Source organism: Chaetodon auriga, chromosome 6, assembly GCF_051107435.1.
Source record: "Chaetodon auriga isolate fChaAug3 chromosome 6, fChaAug3.hap1, whole genome shotgun sequence".
Taxonomy (NCBI): Eukaryota; Metazoa; Chordata; class Actinopteri; order Chaetodontiformes; family Chaetodontidae; genus Chaetodon; species Chaetodon auriga.
This window is the reverse complement of record NC_135079.1, coordinates 5,925,133-5,952,208: the sequence shown is the minus strand read 5'-3', so window position 1 is coordinate 5,952,208 and position 27,076 is coordinate 5,925,133. Positions and strand designations below refer to the sequence as shown.

At 41.2% G+C, this 27,076-nt stretch overlaps 1 protein-coding gene and 1 long non-coding RNA gene across 2 annotated transcripts in view; one reads left to right on the top strand and one right to left on the bottom strand.

Moving 5' to 3' along the window:
• Nucleotides 1-25,951, bottom strand: part of lingo1a (leucine rich repeat and Ig domain containing 1a) — a 123,228-nt gene extending 97,277 nt beyond the window's left edge. The window contains exon 1 of the mRNA XM_076732048.1: nt 25,520-25,951. The gene's annotated coding sequence lies outside the window, so the exon portion shown is untranslated. The remainder of the gene's footprint in view (nt 1-25,519) is intronic.
• Nucleotides 4,265-6,038, top strand: LOC143322748 (uncharacterized). Its single transcript, XR_013077318.1, has 3 exons — nt 4,265-4,519; nt 5,373-5,429; nt 5,790-6,038. It is a non-coding gene; the product is annotated as an uncharacterized LOC143322748 (long non-coding RNA).
• Nucleotides 25,952-27,076: the final 1,125 nt, after the last annotated feature.

Genomic DNA, 27,076 nt, shown 5'->3' with positions numbered 1-27,076 from the left:
GATTTTTGTAAATATCATCTTATTCTGAATGTGATGCAGCAGCATGATTCTAACATGAGCAACTAAAGACTGGGAAAGATGTGGAACGCTCCAAAAACACCTGTTTGGAACAATTCACAGGTAAACAGGTTCACTGGTAACAGGTGAGAGTATCATGATTGGGTATGAAAGGGGCATCCTGGAAAGGCTCAGCCGTTCACAAGAGAGGATGGAGCGGGGTTCAATGCTGTGTGAACACGTGATTGTGTGAAGGATGTCACTGCATGGGCTCAGGAACACTTGAGAAAACAGCTGGTGGTAAACACAGTTTGTTTGGAAATGATTGCATTCTGCTTTTATTTCCATTTGACTGTGTCTCAACTTTTTTCTGTGTCTTCTACATCCTGTTTAACATTCTGTGGCCTTAAAAAGTCCAAATCAACAAATCAAATTCAAGACGGCGCCATCCAAGTAATGAAACAGCAAACAAATCCCTGTGTTAAAACTACAGTACTTCAGCAGTTACATCAACATGCCGAAATACTTCCAGATCAGTCCTAATCAGTGTATGAACTAAACACCAAACCACCATCTATACTGATTTGTTCACCACTATTTCATCTATGAGGTCCAAAAGACAATTATTAAATCCAAAAATATAGAGATGACTCCACCCAGTTTTACGTTTTCCTCATGAGGAAAATTCAAAAAATTTTGGTAAAGGATAAAGCAAAGACGCTAACCTATGACAACGATGTGTACATGTGTACATACAGTGTGTACAACTCAGTAATGATCTGGATCCTGACAACATTTTGCATTTGATTTGAATGCACCGCTGCATAGGATGTGCCAATTAAATAAAGGTTTACTGTACATCTTTGAAAAAGTTTTGTTATCTTCAGGAACAACATGCTGGAGAAGGCTGAGTGAAAAAGAAGACGTACGTCAGTTTAAAACAGTAAGACGGTGCCTGAAGGCCTCCCAGTGGAATCGGTCTCCCGAGGGGGGAAGACCAAGACTTTGAGGTCAGGTGTGATTACATTACATAAGGCTCACCCTCAGAGTGATGGCCCACAATTCAACAGGCCTCCTCTGTTCTTTGGTTCAACGCACAGAACTGTCTGAACGAAAACCATTAACATACACCAGAAATGAAGCGCTCCCCAAGTTACATTGACAATGACTGCTCACTGTTTTTGACTCTTCTCAACAGCAGCAATTTGCACAGTGAAAAGCCTGTGGTGTGTGTGCGCGTGCGCGTGCGTGTGCGTGCGTGCGTGTGTGTGTGTGTGTATGTGTGTCTGTCTGTCGGGAGGGTGAGGTGGACTTTCTGAGTCAAAAGTCAATAAATAATTGAAAAGCTGCTGTTGTTCCACCGTTTTGCCTCTGTCTGCCTTTTGTCTTTAATTAAGAGGCTATGGACCCGCTAATCCTGAAGCTCTGTGTCAGGGAGACCAAAGTCAAGCAGGACAACGCGAGTGTTTCAAGATGCAATCAAACTTTAGCTATAAAGTCGCACAGCAGCAGCAGCAACACCAGAAGTGGAGTGATTAAAAGAGAGTGAAGATGCACTGAAGAACACAGTAAAAAAAAAAAGAAAAAACAAACATTTCTAATGTGACTTTTGCCACTTTATTGTACTACAATTTTCATCAAAGCCACCTTTCTAAAGTTAAAATTATCCGTCTGCTCTGGAATCCTTTCTGTACTGGACAAAGTTAAGGCCTGAACAAAGCGAAATGTTCGTAAACTGAAAGGAGTTTTCTGATATTCAGCTAATCAATCCAGTTGTATCTCTTAATGGGTGATTTATTTTATTAAAGCTCTTTGTCGTTACAGGTTTTAAACAACAAATAGGAGGGCGAGCAGAATAAAGAAAAGAATAATAATGGTAAAATATGTGAAGCACATTCGAAGCCAAGAAATTATCTGCCTAAAGTTGCATATGAGGCACATGAGGAGCTTTATACCAGCAGTATCTGTAACATGTTTCCAAAAAGTGCTTTAAAAAATAGTTTTCTTCCATTTTCTTCATAGTAAAAGTGAGTTTAGCTGTATATAAATATGGCAAAGTGCAAGAGGATGGAATTATCTGACCTCTCCAGCACAGTGTTTCATTTTGGGCTACTCTGGCCTTGAGCCTCAACTGTGTCATGTCTGCAAAGAAAGTATAGATTTAGTCATAAATTGAAATAGTTATTGATGCTTGTTGTGGTTGTTTTAGCACCAATCATCTACCCCATTCTTGACCATATGTCAAGCCTAAAATTACAGCTGAGATAAACTGCTGTGAAGTGATACCTATAAAACACTGACTCATTATGCTTATGCAATAGTTACTCTATACTTCATTATTTATAGAAGAGGAATGCCAACTCATCCTTAGCTCATATTGACTGCACAAGAGGGACATGGACTGAAGTCCTATCAGATGGTTGAAACTCAAAGTTTCCCTAAAACCAAATTTGAGGTATCATTGCATGAAATGAAGATTAAAAGTATATATGTTGTTGAACGTAATACATTTTTTTTCTTGCTGTTTGCCAGCAGGAAATATATCCAACACTGTAAAGATCTTGGAAAATGAAAGTAAATCACAAAGAATTGACACCTGAAATTTGTAAATGGGATCATGTTAAAAGCCACTGCTCATAAATCTGCAGTGCCCATTAGCTTTCATCTTCCCACACAGGCTGACATTGACCTTTGTATTTGAAACAAGATATGAGAACTGTCAAATACGTGTCACCGTGCCGAACATAATTCAGCCACCTTCGCCTTGGACCGTCTTCTGCCGGCGAGTCGTGAGGCAAGGACAATGAGCGACGACCTCTCCGCAGCTCTGAGAAAACCCACCGTTCACATAGCTGTATTAGCATAAGCATCCCTACCTGCACATAATTAGTCAAATAACCTTGAGTCAGCCAGTTGAATGAGGTGTGACTAATTATCTGTGCAGTTTGTGCTCAAACCTTTAGAGTGGAATGCTAGAGGCCCAGATTTCAGAGCCATCAAACTCCTCGTAGGCTACTTGGCAGTTTATGATGAAGTTACACGTGCGAGCAATAGCCTATGGTCACCATCTTTGTCTGTGAGGGGGTTGTAATTTAAGAATGAAATGAGGCATGAGGTCACACTGGTGCAAAGAAAAGTTTTTGGACTAAAGCTTTGCAGACAAACTGAACATCTTATTTTGACTTGTGTCATGTTTTGTACGACACTTTGTAAGATAATGTCAGATAATGTCATGTTGCTTCTCCACAGTATTTTTGAATCAGATATCATGAGGGAGGCAATGAGCATGGTGGACCCTGCTTTGCAGGCATTACAGTGCCAGCAGCTCCTGATTGAAATGAAGGAAACCTGCTGAGTGTAAACATTCAGGAGAGAAATGACAAAGCAATTACTGTGTGTCTAGCTGATTGGAGGGGTGAGACCGGTTATTTCATGAAGGATACCAATCAATATCAAGCCTGCATAGAGAGTGACTACAAAATGGGTAACGTTTCAAAGTGACTACAAATGTTGTTGTGACACTCTGACTTGATGGAAAACTGAAACATGAATGTGGAACTTTGAACAATGATGTCTTTGATTTGATGCCTCCATCTCTCCATCAATATGTCCACAACAGTCCGTTATTCACATGAGATTTATGGGACATAACATCACAAAAAAAACTGGCAGGCAGCGTTACCATGTGATATATAACATTCACATCTTTGAAGATCAGACACTGAATTTGGATCCCTCAATGTTTTCGATGCAGCTGCCATATTTAACCTGCAGTCTGTGTGCTGCAATCTTATAGAAGGTGTAATTCTAATTGTCAGTCCACATGGCAAAAGACCCTCTGAGGGTGTTTCCCCTCAGGAGAGTATGGATGGAATCTATTTATGATTTTAATAGATTCTGCCACACCAACACCAATTACATAAGGATAACCATTTCAGTTGCAGCTTCCATCCATGCATGCATGGATAAATAATTCAATAGCAATAACTACCCTCACACATGTATGTGCTCTAGACCTTCAATCAATGGTGCAGGTAATTCAGGCTGCATATAGCCATTTTTCCCTCATGTTTAATTAATATCAAACAATAACACAAATTAGAAAGCCCTCTTGAACTCTACACTGAAAAAAATGATTTTTTGTCCCTGTAATTATTACTTCAATTACGTATATAATTCTACAAACAAATAACATTTGAGTGCTTTTACTTTAAAATGTCGGTTTTCATGTGGTTTGTTACTTGGTGTTTGTTTGTAAGAATGCATCCTCAATTTTGCATATAAATTTTACTCTTTATTCCAAGTAATATTCACTAAACTACTCCATTAACTTTATTAGTTGAAATGTGCAAGTAAAATGTACTTGGGTGATATCAGTGAACCTGGCAACCTCCTTTGCACTCGGTGTGTGACGTCAGAGGCCGTTCGTTGCACGCTGTGCTGAGTGCTTCTTCCCTCGCACATGTGGACACCTGAGACCGTCGATCAGCAGTGGGATTTTAGTCGACATGGGACCGCGGAGGTAAGTCTTGACAAAAACTAACAAGCACTCAAACGTTGTGAGGCCCGTTTTATGTGTTATTTTTCGTGTAAGTCGGTGCGGCTCGTTTTTAGTCGTCGTCGTCGTCTTCTGCTAATGTTAGCTAGCTAGCGCACTTGTCGTTTTTGCCTGGAGGCTGTGGTTTTATCAAAGTTGGATATGTTGTTGGGTGGAATGGCTGGCTTGCATGGTAATATGATAAACGTTTAACAGATATAACGTTAACGCTGAGCGAATGTGATTGTGCTGTCTGGTATGACCCAGACCCACCCAACCACCTTCGCAGGTCAAATTCAAAGTTGGGTTCAAACTGGACGCGCCTACGAAATTCCAGCGCGAGCCGCAGCCCTCCCGTTCGATCCCATCGGTCAGCTAGTCCTCTGCCCCAACCTTGTTTGTAGGTTTTGTGTGTCTGTGTATCGCCCCATAGTCTTCTGCAACTCCCGACCATGTTTGCAAAGTTCGGATGAAAACAAGTGCAAAACCGGATACCCGCATTTGAGAGGAATATCGCGTCCGCGTGTGTGTGCGTGTGTGTTTTTCCATTCACATGGGGACAAAATTCTGACTTTTACTATACTGGTGGGGACTAACTGTCTCTTTGTGAGGATGAAGACTTGGTTTTAGAGTTTATGTTTGAATTGGGTTTTGGTTAGGTTTAGGGTAAGGAGCTAGGTAATGCATTATGTCAATGAGAGTCCCCATGGAGATAGAAGTACAAACGTGTGTGTCTGTGTCTGTCTGTCTGTCTGTCTGTCTGTCTGGGTCGACTGTGGCTGTGTTAATAGAAATGTATTTAAAAAGTTCATAGATAACACTTTTTTCCCTTTTACAGAACCTAGAAGGTCATTTGCTCATCACTTTGCAACTTCCAGTCCACAGCTGAGATAAGGTAAGATCAAATTCGTAATGATTAGGAACAGAGAACACAGGCTTAGTTTTTATGTATTGAATTTGTATTTTTCAGGTGCAACAACATGAGATGGGTGTGTAAGATATGTAGGTTTGAATCAGAGAAGAGGGTTAATTGAATTTAATTTTAATCTACTCTAATTTTGTGTACCTCAGTTCCTCAGTAACTACTCATTAGTTCTTCATTAGTTCCTCAGTAACTTCTCTTTTTTTGTGTACCTTATTGTTAAGTGTTACCGCATTTTTAACTGTTCCATGTTATTCAACTTCCCTTTCACAAACTGTTTGAAATCTAGACTCAGCCATTGATTTCTAATTCTAGTTGTATATGTTTTCACAGGATGTCAGCCAAGAGGGGAAAGAGGTGTTGGAGGATATTCACACTAATTCTCCATTGAGTGTGTGGGAGGATACCTCACCTGCAATAAAAAAGCTGTGTTTATTAGATTTTAAAGGATGTTCACTGTTTCTCAGCCCTATTGTGTGTGGACAGGAGTGTGTGTGCATGCATGCATGCGTGAGTGGGTGTCTGTCTGTAATGAGACAGAGGTGTGTGTGTGTGTTTTCAATCCTTGTTCATGTACACCAAAGGAAGGTTATGATGTTATGTAGACATACATATATGTCAGTGCAAACGGGAAAATAAAATGTCCATTTGAAAAATTGAAAATGTTTATTTATTTATTCACTTCACAGAAATGGCAACAAATTTATTGTGGTAATGTGAGGTCATAAATTAAATTTAATTCAAGTAAATATTACTTAATCATTTCATAGAATTAAACAAAGAAAAGCTTAGTTAAATAAGAGTAAGAACCACCAGAAATATTTAACTGGATTTTGCAATTAAAATGCAATGGTAATTAAGTAAAATTTACTTCCAATAGGTGAGTACTGCTTGCGAGATTTACTTGAGTATTTTTTGTAAAGAAAAGGTGTTTTTAGGAAGTAAATGCTACTTAGAATTATCCTGAGTAAAAATTACAAGGGATTTCCGTGTGGAAAAACTTGCCTAGCTTTTTTTAAGTAAATATCACTCCAATTTTTTTTCAGTGTACGCTTTGATTAATAACCATCCATTCAGCACATTTTCTTTTCTTTTTAAGGTCAAGGGCCTTTGGTCAAGGTATAGATCAAAAAGTATCTGATATCTGCACTCTGTGTGATCACTTATGCTTCGCCGTCAGCAAAGTAGCTGCAGCCTGAGGGGTGGACTTCACTATAAACAAACCAACAGAACAGCCGTGAATTTCAATGAGCTCTTCCCAACGACATCATCTCCTACACACCTAATAAAAATTTTGTGCGCACCCACTACCTCTAACCTGACCATCTCAAGGAGAAATACCGGAGTGCAGTGGTCACACTGGCGATAAATCCATAAGTCAGATAGGGGTCACTGATAAGCATTTATTGCATAAAAAAAGTAATGACTTTAGCTCTGGTAGTGGTAGTTCTGCTCCTAAGTGGTGGCCTGTACTGTAGGAGATGAGCATAGTAGGAATACATAAATAACTGAGCAGCGAGCACTATGAAACCCTCCATGGGTGCAGAGTGAGTGAAACCAAAGTAGGCAGAGGCTGACTGTTGGTCATAGCGGTGGTGAGAAGCAGCATCACTCACCACACGCTCTGCAGCAGTGGTAAGTGATGGTCTCTTCCAGTCAATATAGTCTGCATCCCATTAGTCCAGCACTCCTTTCCTCTCATTACTGACAGTAATAATAACCCAGACAGGTGAAGAGACACACAAAACAGGCAAAATTGGTGGGCAATTTAAATGGAGGACATGCTAATTAAAATACAATGAATACATGAACAAATAAATAAAGACAAAAAAAAATGCATTTTAAGATATTTAGCCTAAACAAAATCCACAGGTGACTTAAATGCTCAGATGACGGTACTAACATGCTGATAATTAGCAGGTGCAATGTTCTTTTCACCATCTTACTTTAGCGTGTTAGCATGCTAACATTTTCTAATTAGCATTAAACACAAAGCAGAGCTGAGGCTGATGGGAATGCTGTTAGTCTTATAGGTATTTGGTCACAAACCAACACATCAGACGATTTAAACTTTTGACCCAGTGATGGAACTAGAAGAAAAGTCAGGATATCTCCAAAGTAATTGGGATTTTTAGGACTGTGTATATCTGTACCTAATTTCATGGAAATCCATGCCATAGTAGCTGTGATGTTTCAGTCAAAACCAAAGTGGTGAACCGACTGACAGAGAGACTCACATCGACATCCGAAGAGCCACACTGCCTAGAAATATCATAATCAGCCTTAGATATGTGTGTTTGATTCTTAAATCCCCAGAAATAGGACTGAATGCAGGACCTAAGTGTCCTTCATGGTTTGCATGGCCTGTATTTGAACATTTTTAATGATTTCTGCTGAACTATTTTGAATTTTCAAACCGTTATTTAGATCCACAGCTTTGCGTTCCAACAATAAACGCGCCGGGTCGACCAGGATGCAGCTGTTGATGAGGCAAATATTGCTTTTGTCAGACTGTCAGAGGTGCCCATTCTTTCAACTCTTTATTGCTCGTAAAACGACTCCCTTCTACCAAATGACTAGCATGCACCTGTGCTACCATCAATAAAAACAGCTTTGGTGAGTGTTTTAAGCAGCTGTTAACAACTTCTGCAAAACTGGGACAGCAGGTAAATTGATATCGTAAACCATTTCCAGATGAAAGACGAAAGGAGGTACTGAGGAACTGACAGTACCACCAAAGACAGATACATTTAGGGATACAGTGCGAGCAGTAAGATCATGGGTGCGTTCATGCAGTCTCTGCAGTACCAGATGACTCAGATTTGAATTGGGCATGATGTCTGCCTTTGACATGCTGTGGAAGATATTTTCGTTTTACTTTTTTGTTCTTTCTAGTTGGTTATGTGGAGCACACAAACAGGGATTTTTTTGTACTGAAAGGATACAAACATGTGATGTAATTGGAGAGACGCAGCTGCAAAAGACTCTAAGTGTCCTGCCAGAAAAAAAAACTTGATGAAACACTAGTGAGAGTGTTTTCTGCCGTACACCAGCTGAGCTTCATAACCATACCTAGTTACACATGTGAAGAGCATTATCAATGCCTCAGAACATCCTAAACTCTCCCCAAGTTTAGCCAGGGCTCGCAGCGATGTTCGGCCCATCACGTATCTCCAGGTAACAGGTTGTTGAGTGCCACTTCAACCTCTGAGTAATGCAGGCAGGAGCCACAACTGCTAGTCTTATGTTCCATCAACATGTGCAAATAAATACAAACGCAAAATAGCTTCAAAGAGGATGTTGACTCGAACACTTTGCCCTGGAAAAAAAGCAGTAATATTTGTTTTATCTGGGCAATTTCTTAATTACCTCAGGTGATGTAAATGAAGTTTTCAAGTCAAATGTACCAACTGAAACACATTTCGACAAATACCAAAAAAAAAGTCTACTACTTTGGCATTTGCCGAGTCTGAAGTTCAGCAAATGCCAATGTAGTGACTGTATATAAATAACAAGGCCGACAACACCTTAATCACTAGAAAACAAGCAAAACTCCTGGATTTTTGTGCCACTATTTTCTCCTAAACCTGCTAGCATGGAAGTATGACATACTGTGCTAATACCCCACAGACAACAAGGCTACATTTAATAAGTCTCAGTACTGTCTCTGCAGTGACAAACTCAACAACTCCCTGTGGCACACATGAATTCACAAGAACCAGGGAGGAACAGCGGAAGGGACCGGGGCAGAAATCCCAGTGGGAGAGAGGCGTGCCATCCAGCATGCTTCATTCCACCAACAGCAACATTTCTAAATGTAAATTTAAGTTTGCTTTAAAGGAGGTGCTGGTAGGACTTTTAATCAACTTTGAAAAATATTCTCCTTTCAAAACTCTCTGGCTTGTACATTGAGTTTTAGAGGAAAGCTCACTGCTAGCCTCACTGCTGAACTGTGCAGGATAGTGCCATGTGATGATGATGATGGTGTACAACAGGGCAGTGCAAAAGAAAAAGCTACAGTGACTGTGTTTTAGTTTAACATCATGATATTATCTTAATTCAAATGTGACTTTTTGTGTCGTTGTGTTTATGTATTTTTGCTGTATTGCCATTAAATGCTGCTCTCTTTTTATTTTTCTGTCTGGGATCAAAGAAACCAGAGAAACTCTCGATCTCCCCTGTTATCTATTAGTTCTGGTTGGCTTCAGAAATGTCAGTTCATCTTACACATGAAACAGTTGCATCACCAGGATACTAAAAATTGGCTTTGGGAAAAAGGAGAAAGTAAGAACAGACGGCTATTACTGACCTCAGACTTTAAGCTCCCGGTGGAATTTAGGGGTAAAACATTTTATATTACTACACAGTAAACACATGTAAATGTTACGGTTTTCAAGTAAATTTTGGTGAAACGTACATAACCTTGTGTGACTTGGCAGTGCTGATCTTAAAGAAGCAATGCACGGTCACTGGCATTAAGTTTGAATCATACCTATGTATTTATTTATATATGGATACACCAGCCTTACGGCCATTCTAGGACATAGTGGTGGCATTCAGAGCTATGATCAGCTGAATGCCAATCATTAGAATCCCCACTTGATTGATCATTATCACAGTATTACAGTTCAGTTGTGCTGTTTGTGAGAGCTGCTATGCATTTCACTGTGCAATGAGTCAGCTTGAAATACAGCAGGTTTCTGCCTGATTGTCCTAATTACACTTGAAATTCAACTGACGGGCGAGCTAATGAAAGATACTCAGAAAGTGGCTGGTGTCACGGCATCCGTGAAAACACAGTGCAGGGAGGCGGTTTTTTCTTTATACGCACGCAGCTTTGTTCCCCACAGCAAACAGCTTCAAAGAAAAACATCTGATGCTGTGCACATATGCAGGGTATTTGAGAATGAAGTGAAAGTCAAATCTGCACTTTTGCTTACAAGTTTAGTTTATCTGCAGGCTTTGCAGGCCTGCTGTAAGGACACCCTTGAATTAATCAAATGTAAACTCTCTCATTCCTTTCACAATCACAACAATGTCCCACAATGTCATGTCAAATGATACGTTGGGATTTAGGAGTGCTAGAACCATTTCCTGTGTATCGTGTGCTTCATTTGTGTCCCAGAAAGGCTTACGCTGGTCCTGACAGCCCTAACAGTTGCTGTAATTATTCACATATAGCAGAAGCAAATGTCAATGCAGTTTAAAAACTCCATAAGATGAATCCTACATAAGCAAGTTACATTGGATGACATACATATCTAATTAAGCTTCTGAGACTTCACAGGAATTTGCAGTGTTTTATTAAATTAGGAGAGACTAGGTGACAGGCATACTAATTTCAGACTGAATCATGAAATATTTTAATTATACTCAGACAGCTGTTCATGTAAAGGCTCTTAGTAATGAAACCAGTAAGATGACGATGAATTTTTAATTGAATGCATGTTCCAACTTTCACTGGCAAGAACAATAAACAGTAGCAACACATAGAGCGTTTGGCAAGTTGGAAACATTTTTTCCAATGTAGTAAAGCTTTTTCCATCTAAGTGATCCAAAACCTATTTTCTGCCACAGATGTATTGAAACCAGTGAAAATGACTAAAAAGGAGCAGAATGAGTGATACATCAGTTTAAGATACTGAGAAGTGTGTCCTCTTCTGCATCAAAATGTACACCGAGAAGGGGAAACACTGATGGTGTGCTAAACTGGTTCCCCATGGTAGAGCACGGTCCATCTGTTAGCAGCACCAATGAAGATGAGATGAAACTTTTATGATTTGTGCCTTGAAATTGGGCCACTGCAGCTGAAAACAGTAGCTGGATACAGCAAGGAAAGCCAGTGTAAACAAGAATGTAGAGGGTTATGCTGACATGTGTACGATGGAATCGGATAGCACCTTATTGAACCCTGTGGGGACATCTGGTCATAAACAACTTCAACACAGCAACATTTTACCTTAAGAGAGTGTCTGTATCACATTCTGCCAGAGAAAAGTCAGCAACTATAAAAAGCAGCCTTGTTTTTTTTTCTTGAAACAATTCATCCTGACTTAAAAGGTTGGCTGATTGTTAAGGACGCATGTTCACAACAGCAGCAGAGAAACAGAGTGCACGCACAGTATTCACAAGCCCAGAACATTATCGGACATGAGGCGGATCCAGTTTTTTGGTATCAATCCTGTTGATGCTAGTATCGTTACTCAAAACAAGACACTGAAGCTAAAGCCTGTGTCACCAAAACTGCATATGTTGAACTGAATGAGAGAAATAATTGTCCAGAAAAGTAGGAATAAAAGTTCCCATGAACTGCCAGCAGAGCGCTTCGAGATTCCACACATTAATGTTTCCTGTAAAAAAAAAAAAAAAAGGGAGGCTAGGGAGGGTCATGGATATTGATTCGCTCAGTAGCCAGTAGTGCTGGATGTGCATTATACAAGCTAGTAGTCCTGCTGGACTATTAGACTCTTCCCGGGTACCCCTAGTACTGCATACTCCTAGTTAACACAGCCAGACCTGAACCAAACTGGAACTGCAGCCTCAGAGACTGACAGAGGTCAGTTTCATGACTGAGAATACAGTACTGAGGTGTTCTCTTGTCTGTTTGGCTCTTGGTTCCTCAGGCCTGAATCAACTAATAGGACCACTGGGTGCACAGCTGAGATAACTAGCAAACAGCGGCTACAGTTCGCACTAGGTAACGATTACTTTGGCAACAAGTGAAGCTATCTGCCCATCAGGACACTCTGTAAATCACAGAGAGCTGAAGCAGAGCGGCCGGACATCAGAGAGAAAACCAGATAATATTTTATCCAGAAAACAGGATCCAGTTTCACCCAAAATTGAACCGTCAATAAAGTTATAAAGTTGCGTTTTTCTACAGTAATATATGAAGCCAAGACCAGAGAAATACTCCAACACAACGGAGTCATAAAGATTCAAGAAAACGTGTCACTGGACACAAAATTAGCGTACATCCCCCCATTTATCCAGGAAATGATGAAACCAGATGCTGACATATAGGTGGCAGTCAGCACAAGACATGAGAAAAACACTGAAACATCTCTTTTGACTTCATGAGAATTAGAGTACAGAGAACGATATGAAAAAAATGTTCAAGTAAAGCTGCAAAGAGATGGATCTGTGTGTGAGTGTTTGTGTTGCAAGCTCTCTATCTTATCAGAAACTCCAGATGGAAGTACAGTATACACAGGAAAATGAATGTGTGAAGGACATGTGTGTTATTGTCTTTTCACCTTCCTGCAGTGAAAATGTGACTATTTATAGACAGAAGAAGAGATCAAAGGTTGCAGGGGTATGCATCAATTCCACAAAGAAGTCAGAAGGATATACTGTACATCTCTCTTTGGGAAGGAGAGATGCAGCAGTCCAGGCTTGATTGCATATATCTCTGCTTTAAAATAACAGCTGACGGCTAGTCTGTAGCTCCATTTATAAGACATGATCTGACCTGAAGGTGACGAGACACTGAAAACAATCACGATGTAGTTCAGATGCAAAAATATACGCCAAGAATTCTGCATGAAAAGAAATATGGTGTGATTAATGACGTTTTGATACAAGGACGGCTGACACAGATAACCAGAGCTTTCCTCTACAGCACTACAGAAGTGTGTGCTTCACCAGTCACTGTCTGCAAACTAAAATAAGACTCGAGGTCATTCTCTGTGTTTTTTCATTGGTTGGTTTGAACAGATCATAACTCAGAACATCACTTTAATGTCTAATGCTGTAATTTAGGAAGGTTTGTCATGCCTTGTGTATATTTTTTGTGTTTGTATTCTTTAATGGAGCCATGAAGCAAAAGCCAGTACGCTCAGTGGAAATGTGCGACAGAGATTCATTTATTAGCCTGGCCTGGAAGAAGTCAGGAGTTGGCAGAAACTGGCAAGAAAGACAGAAAAAAATGATACCCAGGAGGAATCTCTGGAAATCAATTTCCAACCAGTTTGTGGCTGCAAACTGAAATGCTATTGGAGTAGCTAGTTGTGAAGATGATATCATAACCATTTGAAGACTTTGAGATAATCACTTCTACACACTCTTGTAGATAACTACAGAAGTCATTTTAAACAAAGTCAAGAAGCAGCTAAGCCAATTTGTCCAAGACATGAAAGATCTATTATCCACACTCAAGCATTTTTCCACATTTCACATATTTTCACAGCAGTCACTTAAAGGTATCGTCCACAGTCCCGATCATACAAACAGCCTCGCCGCTTTCAAAGTGACGCAAGCTGCTGCAGCAAAGGACAAACTGTCGCACCTTTCTTTCTTCCTCTTCTTCTGTCAACACCTTGAAGGTGTTGTCCACCGTCTGTTTCTCTTGTAATAATTTTTCCACATATTATTTGTTTCCACAACATTCACTTTGAACTGGAATTATAGCCCGAATTACCGAAGCAAGACAGTCTCCAAAAGTGGCTTCGGGTTGCCTTTAAAGGCTTGAATTCCCATTGATAACTTATTTGAAGTATTCACTTACATTACTGTGAGACACTTAAAAGTGACCTCCTCCCAAAAAAGGAATATGTTATGCATATTTTATGACACTGCTGAAATTGTACAGGGTTATACGTACTCTTTCTTTCACACTCTTTCCCACACACACACACACACAATCCATTGCTGTATCCTCCCATACAGTGCAAGTCAAATTAAGAGCAAAGAGGGGGCACTTCGATTACAGCAGTAAAATGACCCGCTTCACACAAAGTTCACCTCATTTTGGTTGCAAATTAAATGTCGGCTTTGGTTTAGAGAGCTGTGCAGGTCGCCTCGCAGAATACCAATACGCTGTGGCCGTTCCTCCGCGTCAAGTTTGTAACCCTGTTGGGTTGTTTAATGAAATCAAATCCAACGGAGGTTTTTGCTTTCACTGTATTCATTTCAATCAAATAAACTGATGTGTGTTCACAAAGAGACAAATCTCTCAAAGTGTGGAACAACTTGAATTTCCAGTTGGGGAATACACAAACTTATCTCAAACTTAGCTTCAATCTGACCGTAGTCTTAAAAATAGCTCATCATCACTGTTTCAAGGATGCCTTAACTGGGCCCAACCTCAGATGTAAGCAACATGGTGGATGCTGCTCTCTGAAGCACATTACAGTACTATGGATGAATACATTTTTAATGTACTGTAGGTAGCCCCTGGGGGATTTAAGTCCATAAACCTGCCAGTGTAACTTTGAGTATCACAAAGTATCACGCTCTTCTCTGTGAACACAATATCAATATCATCATAAGACTCCACTGAGTTATTACCCTTAATATCCTTTTAAAGCTGGGGTTGGTTAATGTTGGAGAAACCAGCAAGAGTAGGATGGATTTTGAAAGTATCCATCCACAATAATCCCACTCAGGCGTCTCCCAAAAAACACATGAACACACACTGCCTGACTACAGAGAGAGGAGCACGGCCCTTTGTTGTCATCACTAACCACATCCAACTGCCTCATGTGTCAAAAACACCTAACATTACCATGAATGTAAACAATGAACATGGCTGCTTTTAGCACTCACAGCTGTCAAGCTTGCATGTTAGTACTGGGAGAGTCTGGCAGCACTTTGTCTGCAAGTCTTGTGCCACTAGCTCACTATAACTTCAACAAGATATCTGCATAGCCTTGTGGACGACTGTGGTGATGTGCAGTGAGTGTAAAGAGACTGTCAAAACATATAACAAAAATCTCTCTAAAATACGTTACCTATCCCAGCTGTAAAACCCATCACATGCTCATCATTTACATTTTTCCTTACATGGCGCCTGTAACATCCATAATGTTTTCCTGAGCCGGAAGAAGCTCAGCTCAATATGACACTTTTCCAAACCTCTTAACAGACAGATCACTAGTTCACCAGTGCCACTTAGCTCTCTGCTGCGAGGGTCTTTTCCAATTTGGCTTAAGTTTGGAAAGCGCACCTGAGCCTTGCCCACTTGAGGTTGTTATAGCCGAGGACGGCAGCAACAGGAAGTCCTCCACTTCCGCCTCCATCTTAATCTTCTCTCTCGACTCCTGACAGCGTTTACTTCCTGCTGCAGCAGGTGATGAGTAGCAATGCAGTGTTAATGTAATACTGTGTAGATCACTCGTCCCAGGTGGTCATGATACTCGTTCACAAACACATGCTACCAACATGGACCTTTATGCACGCCCACAGATGCTTTCAGTGTATGGACATGCATATGCAAATATAGACAGCATACGCTTACATATAAAATAAATGACAAGTGATAGAAGCAATCAAGTACTTGCATAAATACACACACACACACACACACACACACACACACACACACACACACACACACACGCGCACACACACACACACACACACACATATAGAAATACATTACAGTGCATGTATTACATGTAAATAAGACGGCTGATAAAATAGCCTACTTTGACTTGTTCCTCACCAACTACAAACTGCATACATATAGCCTAATTTTAGGTTGGTGAGTCCCATCTACAGACTGCATAAACTATCAGGCAAATCTCTCCAGAGCTTCCACCAAAGCAGAAAAAAAAAAAAAAATTCAGTCATGAAATCTCAGCCAGAGACGAGGATATGACAGACTAGCCTCGACTGTCTGTCATTAAATGTCTCAAACAGTGCCCCATAGGATGTCTGGTATAATAAGTTATTACGAAATGAATAAGATATCTGATGCATACTGCTGAAACATCACTGAAGCATAAGCATCATACAGTAAAAGCCCAAATTGCTGAAAAAGACTGCTGAGAGGTGCTGAGTGATCGCCTGAAAGAAAGGGTTCGTGTTCAAAGCTCAGATGTTTTTATTTTACTGTGGCTAATTATCCTTCTGCTCAGGCTGAAGCTGAGCTGATTGAAATTAAATGACATCAACAAAGTTCACCTATTAATAACACTGATAAAGGTGTGAGAGTGAGGAGGATGTTAAACAATCGCACCTTCACACACACAGTGTCCTGAAAAGAGATCTGCTGTGTGGACCATTGGTTGTAGAGGCTGCAGACAACTAAAACTTTTCCAAAACCAGTACGTGGCACCATGGATGAACAAGAAACCACTCTTAACAAAAAGACCCATCATGGCAGACAACCTCCTATAAATGACTCACATTGAAAACATCTGGTCAGTGGGCAATGCAAGCCCATTACACAGGTGAATTAAACAAACAGGAAGCAAATACTATGTTTCCCAACCTTTTGTCACCAATGTCCCAACGCTTCGGCGCCAACACTCATGACCTCAGCAAAGGGAGCCTTTCCATGCCATCATATCAATTTGACTGTGTGCCATATTCTTGTAATCTATGTTCAGGGGCGTGGGGTCAGTCACAAGCAGAATTATACAAAAGCTGATATATTACCTGTACCTTCACTAGAACAACAACACATCAGTCTTACAGATCTTTGAGGACACTCTCTGCATATCAAGTAGCAAATCCAGTGTTGAGGAACTAGAAGCAACACAATCCGGTACAGAAGCAGCACCAAACAGGACCGCACGGTCCGACAAAGAGTGGTGTTTTCGGCTGAACAGACAATCGGCAGTACTCTAGCCTGCCTGGATGTTTACACCAGGCACTGCAGGAATAAGGCTGGGAGAATCATTAAAGATCCCAACCGCGTGGATAACGGCCTTTTCTTCCTGCTGTGGTCAGGAAGAAGGTACCAGAGACACCAGGCTAGTACTGAGAGGCTCAGGAAGAGAGCTTTTACCTGCACAAATGGAAGGAAATGGCAGGATTACATTTCACTGTAATTGTACCTTGGGTATATGATTACATGTGACAAGTAAACCTGATTGACTGATTGATAACGCATAATATATACGATGTATTATTATATGCATTCTATACAAGATTATTTGTATTTTAACCTATTTTGCAGAGTCACAGCGTCCCTGGTCTGCTCCAGCATAATTCTATGAAAAAAAAGGATGATAAATGTAGCTGAATAATTAGTGACACCTAAAAAGTGACACTTAAAAAGTGCCCTCTTAGAATGCGCTCATTTGCATTTATGTGTAAGGATCTTTGCTTATTTATTTAAACCCGGACGTCATTTTGCGGAAAGAGACTGCCATCTCTACAAAAAGGCAAAAATAATTTCAGATGGGAAAATGGCCAACCAAGATGAGAGTGCACTGCACTGACCAGAATACTAATGACGACAGAGACCTGGCGAGGAGAAGACAAGGTAACAAGAGCTTTCTATAAAAGCCTGGACTGCCTGAACCTGATAAAATGCACATACGCTGTGACAGTTATTTAGGCCAGCCGCTGGCCGAGTGACATTTGTGTTTACGTCTGGCACATTTGCATTTTTTGCTGAATATCAACTGAAGCTCTGTCACATGGAGTATGTTTCTGTGTGGGTCATCAGGTCATTTAATCTTAACACTGCTGAGTAATGTTCAAACCAACAGGATCAACAGCCTCTGAGCTTTCAACCTCTGTTTCAACGAGGTCAGTGCATCAGGACATATATCTGAGTGATATTACCAATTTTCAAAACAAGACTTCTGCAAAGGCTTGTTGGAGAATATGATGATCAGGCCTCCCTTGTCAGCCGCTCCTTTTTCTTTCTCTTTTTCTGTAGTAAGCGCCGTACTACAGGCTCAGCTGCTTGCTAACAAGCTAATACACATGCTCATTTGACCGTGAAAGTGAAAACATACATCCATCCTGTTCCATACAACAATCACACTCTTATGTGTGATTTAAAAAGCCATCCAATTAACCACAGAAATTCCTTGGGCCCTCGTTGGACTGACTGTGGCGAATAAATGCAGATTCTGATTTTCTACATCTCGCTGCATACCTACTGCAAAGTTTGTTCCAGAAATGAAGTTAAACATGTAATGACTTTATATTTCATAGATGCAAGTAACCCCCACCCCCCCGCTTTCTCCTGCTGCGTTGATCCAAAAATAGAGCTCCGGGTGCATCATCCATGATAATTAGAAATATTGGCAGCTTGCTTGAGCCTGTGTTTTCACTCTCAACTGACGCTGATCATAGTGGAGACTTCAGTACAGTCAGGACTGGGAAACGATCCAGGAACGATGTTCGTGGAAGAGGCACCTCTTCCCCAGCTGTGCTTATGTAATAAACTAGCTCTTTTGAGCCTGAAATTAATCTAAAACAAATAAATACTGTTTTCATGGTTTAATTATATCTTTTTTTTTAGCATGTTTCCAAGCAAGCTGTGAGTGTTTCAGCTTTTGAAATATTAGTCACAAAGCAGGATTTGTAAGGAGCGCATGTTCCGGGGCACCAGAGTAACACACATGCTGGGGGCCGAGGGAGAGGTCTCAGCTAAATGTATTATTATTTTTGATTTACTTCCAACTGTGAGTGTGTCTGTTTGTGCACGGGTGGAGGGGGTAGGACCAATTTCAAGATTAAAAAGTGATGTCAGCCAGCCAAGAATGCAATATTTTAATGATGACCGTTTGTAAGTCATCACCATGCTGACTCACTGACATTTACCATTTTCAGAGGCTGTATGCACATGGATCCTGCATACAGATGGTCTCAGTTTTCTTCACACATTAAAGCCCACAATTGTCTAAAATAGATAACCTGTGGGGGCTGTGAAAAACGTCCTGAATCACATATTGATAAGGGATCAAGTGGCGCATTGCATTGCCTAACAGGTGTGAAAATCTCCAGCTCTCACATGCACCTCGTAGATTGTGCAAAAGCAGGTCTGAGAAATTGCATCTGACATTTTGTCCCACGCTTTTTGACTAATGCAAATTGATGGTGGGTTAAGCCAGGCATCATGGTGGAGATATTTTGAAAATAAACGAAGATAAACTGCATGTTAATCGTCAGCTATTTGACTTTTTCAAAGTCATCTTTGCAACTGTGCAGGAAGTTCAACTCCAGTATGGTAAAATGTTTCGTGTTTGCAGTGTGCTGTTTTTAGACACCCAGAGGAAAATACAGATTTACTATAAATATCAAGCAGCGCTTCTATTAGCATCCGGCTAGAGCTTTACAGGTTGAAGACAGTCTCTTCTCTCACATCAGTCAAAAACAGCCAGAAGCATCTGGATGAGCATTTGGGATTTCTCCAATCTGACCTCCCTCTCAGTTTCAGTAGGCGGCTCGCTACGTGTGCCAGCAATCAAAGAGAATCTATTGTGCTTCAACCCAGAAGTATTGTTTGTCCTTTCAGCTGTCAGTAATGGATTGGCACAAACAATTCCAGCAAAACTAATAGTTGGGACAAAATGCCAAAGACTGTAAATTGAGATTGAGAGGTGATTTAACACAGGAAGGCCCCCTGCTAGGGATCTGGCAGAAAGAAATGGATATAATAGTGAGCAGAGCTGTAGCAAACACAAAGGTTCTGTTCAGGTGTGTCTCCATCCTCAGTGCTTGCATGCACCACTCTTTCCTCAGTAAAACTCTGCTGGGAGCAGCTTCACTTGTCTGTAGTTTAGTGTGAGAAACTGTATTCCGCTGTGTGATGTGTGATATGGAGGGAGGAAAACTGACGCCTCCTTTTCCCTGCGTGACTCTAATGAACACATGCAGCGTTGGATCATGTGCCTCCATTCTGGGGGTACGGTATAGGAGGTGTAGGTGCATATTCTTCATGTGCATCAAAGTGCATTTTAAAGTAACGATCTCCATGTTATGATCAATAGAACCAGCACTGTGTCGTGTCCCAGTAATTACAGTAAGCAGGGCATCTTTTAAATGGAGGCCAGGCTTCATTAAGGAGAGATTAAATTAGATTATTCATAACTAGATTAGACATAATCATCATGCCACATTTGGAAACAGGCTTGTCCACATTGTAGCTCTCAGGCCGTTCAATACAAAGAAGATTACAAGTTGTGATGAGCATTTTCTTCTGCCTGCGTCTGCTTACAGGCTTTCAGGCTGTCAGGTACATTGTACATCCTCAAATACAAACGGGCTCCGGTGTTCTTGTCATTCTCTCCTTTCTTTATGTGATACTTTTGAGACTGTACAGCGTCCATTACAGGATAAACTGCTTTGCCGCACTTAGCTTAAAAATACCCTGATCCGTGTGCAGCATTTGATTTTCCTCTGTATTCAGTTGTGAGTTGAGACATGTGATTCCCTACTTTCCACAAATGATCAGGCACATTTTATAAAACCCAGCAGCTCATCATGTGACATGAAATCAACATGGCTTCCCTTACAGTCACAGGTAGTGTATGTGCATTCAGAGGCTCCGTTTGTGTTGTAAACAGACAAAACATTTAAAAACTGACTGCATTTGCCATCTGTTCAAATGCTTAAAATGAATTACGTTTCCTGTAACACACTGAACTGATCTCAAAGTCCTCCTCCTTGCATATAAAGCCTTTAAAGCCCCTTTATCCCGTTTTCATGTCCACTGTAGGTCTTTTCTATGTGAAGCACTTGGTGCATGTGATTTCTTTGTTGCAAAATGCTTTAGAATTGTTAACGCAGAGTTGGAAACAGGACGATATTTAGCAAAGGGCCACAGTTTGGATCCGAGCCTGGGCTGCTACGGTCAGGGCACAGCCTTGGTACACTGGGCACAAACTCTGCCAGGTGGGCTCTGTAGCACTCGAAAGCATCTTATGCCCATTTCACACATATGACCTCAAAAACATTCCACTGCTGCCCACCACTAGATTTAAAAGCTGGTGTGATTTCAGGAAGTTGAGGAAGGAAAAACTTTTTTCATGACCTCTCACACACTCGACTTGCAACAACCAGTTTCATTTGTTTTTATCCCCTCGTGAAATGGAAGCACACCACTCAACGATGTCACAGTACTTCAAGTAAACTCACTCCCGAAGTTCCCTGTAAGCTAATTAGTGGTGACAGAGATGTGGCTCATGTCACATGGATAACCAAACAAACTGTCTAGAAGTCGTCTTGCCACTGCTTTATTTTAAGTGAATGGTTAAACAGATGAGCAAATTATTCAAAATCCTTTGGCCCATTTCATCGTGAAGAACGGGAAAAGGTCTGAATAACATTTGATTTGCACTTTGAACATGACACGGTGTATTTCATATCAAAACTAGGGCAGCAGAGGAGCATTTGATATGATTTTGTAGAACAACAGAATGCACAAAAGGTCAGGGAGGGGTGAATCCTTTCCTGAATCTGTGACATAGATGTACATAAGAATCTCTATTGTGCTGGCCTAGTAATGCTTCCAAATACAGAAGATAAAAGCCGTTCCTGAATTATTTATACAATTTCCAATTTATACCATTTAGATTCGCTCAGCCGGCAGGGAAAAAGTGGGGAGGGGAAGTGAACAAATATTGCTCTCTCATCCTTCATGAACAACTGCTGAGTAATGTTCTTAACCTCCACCTGCTGCAGACCGCACTTGCATTTGAAGAATCCCAACTGTGAGTGCATGTGAAAGTGTGAGCGTGGGTTCAAGGCACACATGTTAGCGTGACACATGACTCATCTTTTTTTTAGTGTAAAACAAAATAAACTTTCTGTGATGTGTCACATAAAAGGAGGAGATAACACAAAGTCCACTGAAACAAAGATATCCAGTCTTTTATGATCAATAAAGGAGTTTCCATTCATTTGCCTGCTTGATTTGTGAATAACCCCACTTATGACACAGGCTATGTGAAGGAGTTCCTCAGAGTTCTGTTATTGGTCCTCTATCATATCGGCTGCATCTGTCAAAAGGTGCCATCTGTTCTCTCTTCCTGCTTGCTGTTGATAATCCACTGCAGGATATGAATGCCTCAGATCAGTGTGATCACTGCTGAGCCTTTGTTATAATGGCATCGCACTTTTACATCAAATAACATGATTATCATCCATCAGTAGAGACACTCAGCCACCTAAGCATCTGTTATCAATGCATTTTCATTAAAATCAAAACATTTTGAGAGGGCTTAAATGCCTTATGAGAAGCACATTGTCCAATTTTGGTAAATAACTATAAGATCCACATTTGAGATGACAGGACACCATGTAGGCTTAGTTTAGATTAGAAACATGCTCTACTCACACTCCTGTCCACCTCACCTTCATCCCAGCTCCTCATAATTATGCAGGACCCTCTCTTTGACGAGCTTTTTATGTTAGGTTGTTGTGAACATTGTGTCAGAAAGAGGAGTTGATTCGACACTGTGGCTATCATTATTTGAGGCAGCCGTTTGAGGTGGTGTTGCACTGGACTGCATTATATTAAAGATGTTTGCTAATGAGTGGTTTATATCCACGAGGGGGGAAGGAATAAAACCTTGATATAATTCAATCAAAAAATAATTTTCCTCTTCCTCCGTGTGTCTAAGGCTTAGTACCTGCAGTTGTAAAAATTGAAAGTAGAATCATCTGGATTTTGAATTCATTAGTAGTGATTAGTTAATCTTTAATCACTTTTGGGTCAGACATAGCCATTATCCAGAAGTGTATTAAAACACGGATTTATTTTTAACCATCACAGTGAGTTCTTCAGTTTCACAAGTAGGAATGAATCCTCAATTATACATGTTTTGACTGGATATTAGTAAAAGATTGATCAAAATCTTTTTTTTTACAATGGCTATCTTCTAAATTGTGTCCAAGAAGAGACAGAGACTGGGATGAGGAGCTCATATCCACATAATTTCCCAATGCTGGTCCACCATTAGCTGTGAATTGCTGTGACAAATTTTCGAACCTCATTTCATGCATCACGGTAAATCATGAAAGCACATCGGTAATAACCATTATTTGCTGTAACGGCCTTGAGAATAATTGCCTTGGAGGTTGAGTAAAAATGAGTTGTTAACTTCTAACTTCTCATTTGGCGATGGGCAGTATCAATGCTCCCTGACTATGGGTGGAGGGGCATACATGGACACTGAGTCACTCTTGAATGCAAGTCATCCACCGCACGACAAGCTTTTACTGCAGCCGATTAGGGTAAAAATGACTCCTGCTAGCCACACTAAGGCACATCCTGTGCGTGTGTGTGTGTGTGTGTGTGTGTGTGTGTGTGTGTGTGTGTGTGTGTGTGTGTGTGTGTGTGTGTGTGTGTGCCTGAGGGGGACTGAGAGGGAAAATAAACCAAATAAACCAATCAATTAGCAGAATGCCACTGGTTCAAAATACAGGGGATCAGACCTGAATTGAATAGTGATGCATCCTGGGATACCTCCTTGATTTAATGTGCATTGCAACCCCATAAAAGCATCACTAAGTAAAGCCAAACTTCAAAACCCTTAAATCTGTACTGATATTGCATTAAGAATTCTCAGCTTGGCTGTAGAAACTGCACAGAATTAAACTCAAAGAAGCAGTGACTAGATATGTGTTACATTAATGAGACAAAAGCATTGAATACGCTGCATTTAATCCAATCTACTTGAATATATGTTTCGCAATTACCACTGCCAATATGACAAAACCTCTGCAGTATAATCAGTGAAAACATGAACCACTGTGGCTGCATCTGTATTGCTATATGCAGTAGTATCAGCCGACCCTGTCTAAGTGCTGAAAAGGAATTATAAATGAAACAGAAGCAGAAGGTCTGCCCAAGGTGGGGTAATTTGATTTATCTTTTATTATTTTTCCATCCTCCGGTGTTATCACGGTTTCTTCTGTGAAATGGGAAATGTGATAAATATTGATGTCCTTTACAGGAAATGAGGGCAGGCATGTGTGAGATGCAGGCCCCTGTCCTATCTATCACATGTTTCATGGATGTGTCTGTAAACTGACCCCCATTACCAAAAGACCTGAGCCTCAGAAGAGGTTTTGCCAGCTAAAAGCTCTTTCTGAGGCTTATTAGCACATGCTCTGTCCTTCTCTGTCTCTTTCGTCCTCTTGTCTCTGGCTTCCTGTCAGTCTTTCATTGCTATATTCTCTCGCCTTTGCTCTCTTCCTACTTCACCTTCCACTAGCATCTCTCACCCATTGTCTTCACTGCTTTTAGTATCCTCCTCTTGTATTCCAACGTCTCTTGCCCTCCCCCTTCTAACAATCTCTCTTTACTCCTCTCCCTGTAGAGTTCATAGAGGCAAGAGAGAGAGAGATGAACAGAGAATTAATAAGAAGACAGCAGTAAAGATAAAAGGAAAGAAGCTCATCCAGCATGCAGAGGGGGACCAAAATAGCAACATCAACTTTACCTCATGCTTCAAGCTGACAAAGAAGAAAAAAAGTGAAATAGACACAACGTCTCTAACAGTCTCTGTTATATATTCCTAATGATAATAAAGACAGTAAATATAAAACAAATTTTAATGTCTTCCTCTACACACATGTCTGTGACCTGCAAGTGAGCCCCCTCAAAATCAGTGTGTGGTGACAGGTCAGAGCTGGTGTCAAAAGGCCCCATCAGGTATTTAGACAGATCAACATGGTGAGAAGCTGCAATTACTCCTCCCACTTCAGCTGAGGAGGTCTCCACGAGAATATGTGCAGGTATGCAGCAGGACTATAATTCCCACCTTGTTGCATCACACCTACACAAGCACATCGAGGACACACAGTGCACGAACACAAACTCGCATCTTCTCATGGCCACTTTGAACAGAGGGCACATGTAAATGCACCCATGCATGTTAAATTCAGCCATTCCTAAAGCACTCGCACCTTCTTAATGTTCCTTTAATACGACAATTTGTCTTTCTGCCATTGTTAACAGATGGCCCAAAACCAATATCAGGTAGACCATGCAAAGTTGTCTCTTAGGGACAGGAGCTGAAAATAACAGCAGATCAATAGCAAGTACCAAGTGGAGCATTTTTCCCTCCAGCCTCTGACAGCATGAGCAACACTGCTGGTGTCGGCACACATTTCTGTTCCCTGCTTCTTTCCCTACACTCTCTCACACTCCCCAGCCAGCCCATCCTCATTTTCTCCCTCTCTCCATGTCCTAAATAGCTTGCTCTGCTTCATTTAACTGCTCCCCCATTCCATAATGTGTACTGCTTGCACCTGTCAATATGTTATGAGAAGTAAATCAGGTAGGAAGTGCAAGAAAAGGAGACGGGTATACAGAAAGAGAGTGAGAGGGAGAGAGCGAAGAGCAGACAGGAGAGAGATATCCTTACCCGAGCTGTAACGATGGGAATCCAGAAATTGCTTGCTTCATTCCACGGTGGCTGCTCATTAAATCCAAGATACTGGGGAAAGGATTGAAGATTCCATCGAGATGCTGCCCCGAGAGGAGGAAAATGAGAGATTCTTTAATGGGAGGATTTTGGAGTGTTGTTAAAAAATGTGGCAAATATGCACAAGGAGAAGGATCTGACATCCAAGTCCAGAGCACTTCATGAGTCCTTCCCGACAGCTGCGAAGCCACATGTGTATACACACTGACACATGTGGTTCACACGGCGAGCCACACACATACACACACATACACACACACACACAGGGAGGGTGTATCCTCTGTTGGTCTCAGCGAGGCTGAAAGACTGACGGGGAATGAAGGAGGGATGGAGACAGAGAGAAAGAGAGACACAGCGGAAGGGAGGGGATCTGGAGAAGGGCAAGGTGGAGGGAGGAGCTGCAGTATGTGATGAGAGACTGAGAGAGGAGGGAGGGAGGAGGAAGAGGGGAGGAGAGAGTCTCTCCATTCCTCCTTATTTCTCCCTCAATCTGAACTGCAACGTGATCCGCACAGAACGTAACAGTGGGAGCTAATGAAATTATTTCGCCATATCTCCATCTGAAAAGACTGCAGGTGATGCTGAGCAGCTAAACACGGGGATGAAAGCGAGCTCCACAGAAGCCGTTACAATCAGAGCTGTTTGTGTGTCTGAACGCTGAGTAATGCCCCTTGCTTGTGCACAAAGCGAAACAGATAAACAAGCTGGGAAGATGGCTGGGAAAGATGAGAAAGGGAGGAGGCTGATGCACTGGGCAGATAGCCAAGATCTGAACACACCCTGTGTAGGACAGTATATCAACGGGGTGCATATCAACTAACTTTGCAAACAACTATCACAACAACTCCTATAACTGTGGCATCCGCTAGCTCTCACCAGCATCTGCTTTTATCACATTTCCACAGACACAAACTCACCTGCTAGCCGTGGCCACAATCCTACATCTGCTCATATCCTGCATGCAGTACATGACATGCACATCACAGCAAAAGCAGCAAGAGATTGTCTCCAATGCGGCGCACCCTCTTCATGCACGACTGGGTCAGAAATGTGTTTTACCAAAATCTAAGCATGCAGTTAAATTAGAGTCAAGTGCGACTTCATTTTTGTCTTGACAAAAAGACAAAAACAGCAAGTTCACTTTTCTTTAACTTAGTGGGCTACTTCCTGCAGCAACTTCAGTGAAAGTCAAAGTGGACCTGATATATTTATCAGTCTTTGCCCTAACAACAACGTATCCTCCAGTATTGTCCGACCAACCACGCACATTGCAAAATATTTCCGCCTACACATCCTTTGAAAAGCATAGCGGGCATCCCTTGGCTGACATGACTCACTCCATATAATCCTACACTGATGATTCATGCTCTAAATCAGCGTACACTTTGAGGCAGGGGTTAAGAGTATGGGTGGCATAAGCGGTCAGGACACCCCACTGTGCTCAGCTTACAGACAGGATTAAGAATCAGTGGTGGATGGATGGGAGGCTGGTGGGTA